The following is a 6,000-nucleotide window of genomic DNA, read 5'->3' on the forward strand; positions in this document are numbered from 1 at the left end:
ATTGATGCTTTTGAACTGTGGTGTTGGAGAGGAGTCTTGAGAGTCCCTTGGACTGCAAGGAGATCCAACCAGTCCATTCTGAAGGAGATCAGCCCTGGGATTTCTTTGGAAGGACTGATGCTAAAGCTGAAACTCCAGTACTTTGGCCACCTCATGCGAAGAGTTGACTCTTTGGAAAAGACTGATGCTGGGAGGGATTGGGGGCAGGAGGAGAAGGGGATGACAGAGGATGAGATGGCTGGATGGCATCACTGACTCAATGGACGTGAGTCTGAGTGAACTCCGGGAGTTGGTGATGGACAGGGAGGCCTGGCGTGCTGCGATTCATGGGATCACAAAGAGTTGGACACGACTGAGCGACTGAACTGAACTGAAAGTTTGGAAGAAAGGAATTCTCATCCTTAGTTTGGGAAATATGAATTTATTTAGCAATGGAATAAGGAGGTGGTCACTGGTGCCTTGTAGTAACTATGACTTGAACTTAACCCTTGGCTACTTTAGGTTTTGAGATGCTTGCACTGAGCTGTTATGTTTTATATTTTAGTTTTTCTGTAGCACAGTCAAGAACCCCTGAAAGTAATTAATTAAGGTGAGGTTAGAAGTTTCATCTACTACTGTGCTGGCTTTGATTTAGTCTTACAGACTTTGTAAAACTATGTTACATTTAAGAGAACCCATGGATATATTCTAATCCAATACCCTTATAAATGGAGAAAATCAAAGCTGACAACTTATTTTATGTGAGAGTTTGCCCATACTAGTACAGTTTTTTTTTTTTTTTTAACTTTTTCCAAATGTGATTTCCTTTTGATTTTACCTTATTCTCTAAAGGATGAATTTAAAACCAAAAAAGGACCCCTAAACGAAAACCGCCTAATTTAGTATACTAGGCTATTGATAACTGGGAGAAACAGGATAATAGTCTCCTAAAAACAAACACTTAAAAACAGTTGTCCTATCTGTGAATAAGACATGCTATGATATTTGTAAACACCCTCTTCCAACAACATGAGAGAAGACTCTACACATGGACAACACCGAAATCAGATTGATTATATTCTTTGCAGCCAAAGATGGAGAAGCTCTATACAGTCAACAAAAACAAGACCAGGAGCTGACTGTGGCACAGATCTTGAATTCCTTATTGCCAAATTCAGACTGAAATTGAAGAAAGTAGGGAAAACCACTAGACCATTCAGGTATGAACTAAATCAAATCCCTTATGATTATACAGTGGAAGTGAGAAATGGATTTAAGGGACTAGATCTGATAGAGTGCCTGATGAACTATGGATGGAGGTTCATGACATTGTACAGGAGAAGGGATCGAGACCATCCCCATGGAAAAGAAATGCAAAAAAGCAAAATGGCTGTCTGGGGAGGCCTTACAAATAGCTGTGAAAAGAAGAGAAGCGAAAAGCAAAGGAGAAAAGGAAAGATATGAGCATCTGAATGCAGGGTTCCAAAGACTAGCAAGAAGAGATAAGAAAGCCTTCCTCAGCAATCAATGCAAAGAAATAGAGGAAAACAACAGAATGGGAAAGACTAGGGATCTCTTCAAGAAAATCAGAGATACCAAAGGAACATTTCATGCAAAGATGGACTCGATAAAGGACAGAAATGGTATGGACCTAACAGAAGCAGAAGATAGTAAGAAGAGGTGGCAAGAATACACAGAAGAACTGTACAAAAAAGATCATAGACCAAGATAATCACGATGGTGTGATCACTGACCTAGAGCCAGACATGCTGGAATGTGAAGTCAAGTGGGCCTTAGAAAGCATCACTACAAACAAAGCTAGTGGAGGTGATGGAATTCCAGTGGAGCTATTTCAAATCATGAAAGATGATACTGTGAAAATGCTGCACTCAATATGCCAGCAAATTTGGAAAACTCAGCAGTGGCCACAGGACTGGAAAAGGTCAGTTTTCATTCCAATCCCAAAGAAAGGCAATGCCAAAGAATGTTCAAACTACCGCACAATTGCACTCATCTCACACGCTAGTAAAGTAATGCTCAAAATTCTCCAAGCCAGACTTCAGCAATAGGTGAACCGTGAACTTTCTGATGTTCAAGCTGGTTTTAAAAAAGGCATAGGAACCAGAGACCAAATTGCCAACATCTGCTGGATCATCAAAAAAGCGAGAGTTCCAGAAAAACATCTATTTCTGCTTTATTGACTATGCCAAAGCCTTTGACTGTGTGGATCACAATAAACTGTGGAAAACCCTGAAAGAGATGGGAATACCAGACCACCTGACCTGCCTCTTGGGAAATTTGTATGCAGGTCAGGAAGCAACAGTTAGAACTGGACATGGAACAACAGACTGGTTCCAAATAGGAAAAGGAGTATGTCAAGGCTGTGTATTGTCACCCTGCTATTTAACTTATATGCAGAGTACATCATGAAAAATGCTGGTCTGGAAGAAGCACAAGCTGGAATCAAGATTGCCAGGAGAAATCTCAATACCCTCAGATATGCAGATGACACCACCCTTATGGCAGAAAGTGAAGAGGAACTAAAAAGCCTCTTGATGAAAGTGAAAGAGGAGAGTGAAAAAGTTGGCTTAAAACTCAACATTCAGAAAACGAAGGTCATGGCATCCGGTCCCATCACTCCATGGAAAATAGATGGGGAAACAGTGTCAGACTTTATTTTTTGGGGCTCCAAAATCACTGCAGATGGTGTCTGCAGCCATGAAATTAAAAGATGCTTACTCCTTGGAGAAAAAGTTGTGACAACCTAGATAGCATATTGAAAAGCAGAGACATTACTTTGCCAACAAAGGTCCGTCTACTCAAGGCTATGGTTTTTCTAGTGGTCATGTATGGATGTGAGAATTGGACTGCGAAGAAAGCTGAGCACCGAAGAATTGATGATTTTGAACTGTGGTGTTGGAGAAGACTCTTGAGAGTCCCTTGGACTGCAAGGAGATCCAACCAGTCCATTCTGAAGGAGATCAGCCCTGGGATTTCTTTGGAAGGAATGATGCTAAAGCTGAAACTCCTACTTTGGCCACCTCATGCGAAGAGTCGACTCATTGGAAAAGACTGATGCTGGGAGGGATTGGGGGCAGGAGGAGAAGGGGACGACAGAGGATGAGATGACTGGATGGCATCACTGACTCGATGGACATGAGTCTGAGTGAACTCTGGGAGTTGGTGATGGACAGGGAGGCCTGGCATGCTGTGATTCATGGGGTCGCTCAAAGTTGGACACGACTGAGCGACTGAACTGAACTGGGGGTTTATTTTATAGAGTCACAATCAGGGCCAGCTACATAATTTGTATGCTTAGTGCAAAATGAAAATGTGGGGTCTAAGCTGGTGATGAAGTCAATCTGTCCTCACATGAGTTTGCTCCTGTAATCCATGGTTGATGAGAGGGTGACCCCCAAGGGATTAGAAGTCCCCATGCTGGGACAGTGTTGTTTACCTGAAATGGGATAGGCAAAGAAGCCCCATCTGGTGAAAATGCTGTGGTGTGGCCAGCCCAAGGCAGACATGACTTTTTGCCCTGCCTCAAGATTGCAGAGCGAACTGCTTGCTGGATCCCAGCCCTCCCCACACCTGTTCCCAGGCCCTCCAGTGGAGGGTGACATGGCAGAAAGTGGGCCTCCCTCATCAGCTCTCCTACTAATGCAGTCTTACTGCTGCTCTGGGTAGGAAACAGCCATGGTAATTAATGGGTGGGGGTGGGGAGAGGGAGGCCAGGCAGGGTCCAGGGCACCAGGAAGCTGGTAACAGAACATGTCTAGGGAGGCAAGGAAATAAACTCTAAGTCCCTAGTATATACTCCAGGGTTCCATTGGACTTCATTTACAAAAGACAAATTCACAAGTAAAATGTGAGAATTTCACTGCAGTGCCCTCTCAGTGTTATACCCCAACACGGGGTCCTTCTCAGCAGTGGGCTTCTGAGGACTGCACTGGTTGCAGCCCATGAAACCAGCCCTGGGCACATCTCACCTTATACATCATTGAACTGTGACTCAGTGGTTTTTGAGCACTGTGTTTTCTGGTTTATGCCAGTCGTTCTTGCAAATACCCATAAATGTCTTTTTTATGATTTATCATCAAGCGATTTAAGCCTCTCTAGGATGTCTTAAAATTATTTACAAAATAAGCAACAAATAGATGCCAAACTTAAAAGCAATTTCATAACACACATTTTTATTAAAGTTGCAAAAGTGATCCAGTATACTAATAGTGGATTAAATCTTAAATCTTAAGCCCCATTTAAACTTCTGTTTTCTTATATTTTAATCATAATTGCCAAACATTGTTTTCTGCTGGAAGATAAAGTGGGATTTCCCCCCTGAAATCATCAACATAAAACCCTATGAAATATTTCAATGATATGAGTCATTCACTTATTTATATGGTTGGACATCTAGATAATAGGAATCTGTGAGAAATATATTGTTAATTTCTGTGGAGGAGGAAGTAAGAAATCCTACCAATGTATTTTAAGTGTAGTTAAATTCAGCATTCTTTTCCATTTAAAAATACCAAAATTATTCTCTTCTAGTCCTTTCTTTGCAAGAGGCTACATAAAATTACTTTGACAAAGAGAATCATGAATCACTTTTTTGCTGTTAACCTCTTTTACATTCCATTTCATGAACATAGCAATCAGTGGTGAACAATATTCTTATTCTTACCAACCTTGTACTATACATGTGAGTCTTGTTGACATGTACCATGGTGTTTAGTTAGCTATTTTGTCAAAGTATAACCTATTTGTTTGCAATATTACTGAAACTGATAAGAAATATTGTTATTAAAAAAAAGCAGCTTTGGAAATTATACATGCTTCAGTGAATATTCAATATACAGGTTCTAATGGTATTAATGCATAATCAGAAAAACTGGTACCTTTCAAACTCTTAGCAATTCATGTTATTAAGGGAAGTATAGTTATCAGTAATAAAAACCTAGTTAGTACCTTTTGAGACTTGACACTCTATAAACCTTTAACATAATTTAAGACAAAGTGTGAACAAAAGTAGCTAATTTTAGAAATCCAGTTTTTGTGAACTGATTGGTGATCTGTTCTGTTGTGGGAAACAATGATCTATTTTATGCTTTAGCTCTGAAATGTACATGTTTCTTGTGTGTGGGGGAGGGAATATGTAAAGCCAATTTCAGTGGAAACTAAAGCTTTGAGGAATTTGTATTCTTTTCAAAAACATACCTTTGAAGATCAATTACCTACTCCATTGGTTATATCTATACACAGAGATATATTATCATGGAAGAATTTCAGGGATTATATTGTGCATTCTCATGATTTAATGGGAAAAAACATCTTATTTTTCCCAGGGAAGGGAGCTATTTTGTGGTCTATCACAGGAAACTATTAGGATTCTAAATATTTAAATATAATCCTTTCAGGTTTTATCTTGGGATATATGTTATTTCTTCTTTCTAAGCATAATATCTTCTTGAAAAATGCTTTTATTGGGTGTTAGGTAGTATGAGGGGATTATTGTTGATTTTGTTAGATTTGCTAACAATATTGTGGTTACTTGGCAAAATACCCTTATTTTTTTGGAAATTTGTAATGAAGCATTTAGGAGTTAAATGTCATGATTACTATAATTTTCTTTAAAATTCTTTAGCATAAGAATAATATTTTATGAGGTAAAATAGAAGCTATTTGTTACATCTAGTCAATGGATATTTGTGTCGTAATTACACCATTTTCCATACTGTATATTTGTAATTTCCAAAGTAGACAAAAAATGACTTTCAGTACAAATGAAAATATATATTTGAGACTTGGGGACTACTGACTTCCTGAAAATGGGAAGGGATTTTTTTATTCTTACAGACTAATTTTGGAGAATGTGTATTCTTTCCAATCATTTTTAACTTATTTCTTAAAATGTGCATTCATACAGTTACAAAGCATGGGAAACTCTATTACACAGTAAGGCTTTAAGAAAAATAGTTTGGTACACTTTAAACCATTAAATAAATATGCCTAAAATTGAGA

This window comes from Bos indicus x Bos taurus, chromosome 2 (genome assembly GCF_003369695.1).
Source record: "Bos indicus x Bos taurus breed Angus x Brahman F1 hybrid chromosome 2, Bos_hybrid_MaternalHap_v2.0, whole genome shotgun sequence".
NCBI classification, from domain to species: domain Eukaryota; kingdom Metazoa; phylum Chordata; class Mammalia; order Artiodactyla; family Bovidae; genus Bos; species Bos indicus x Bos taurus.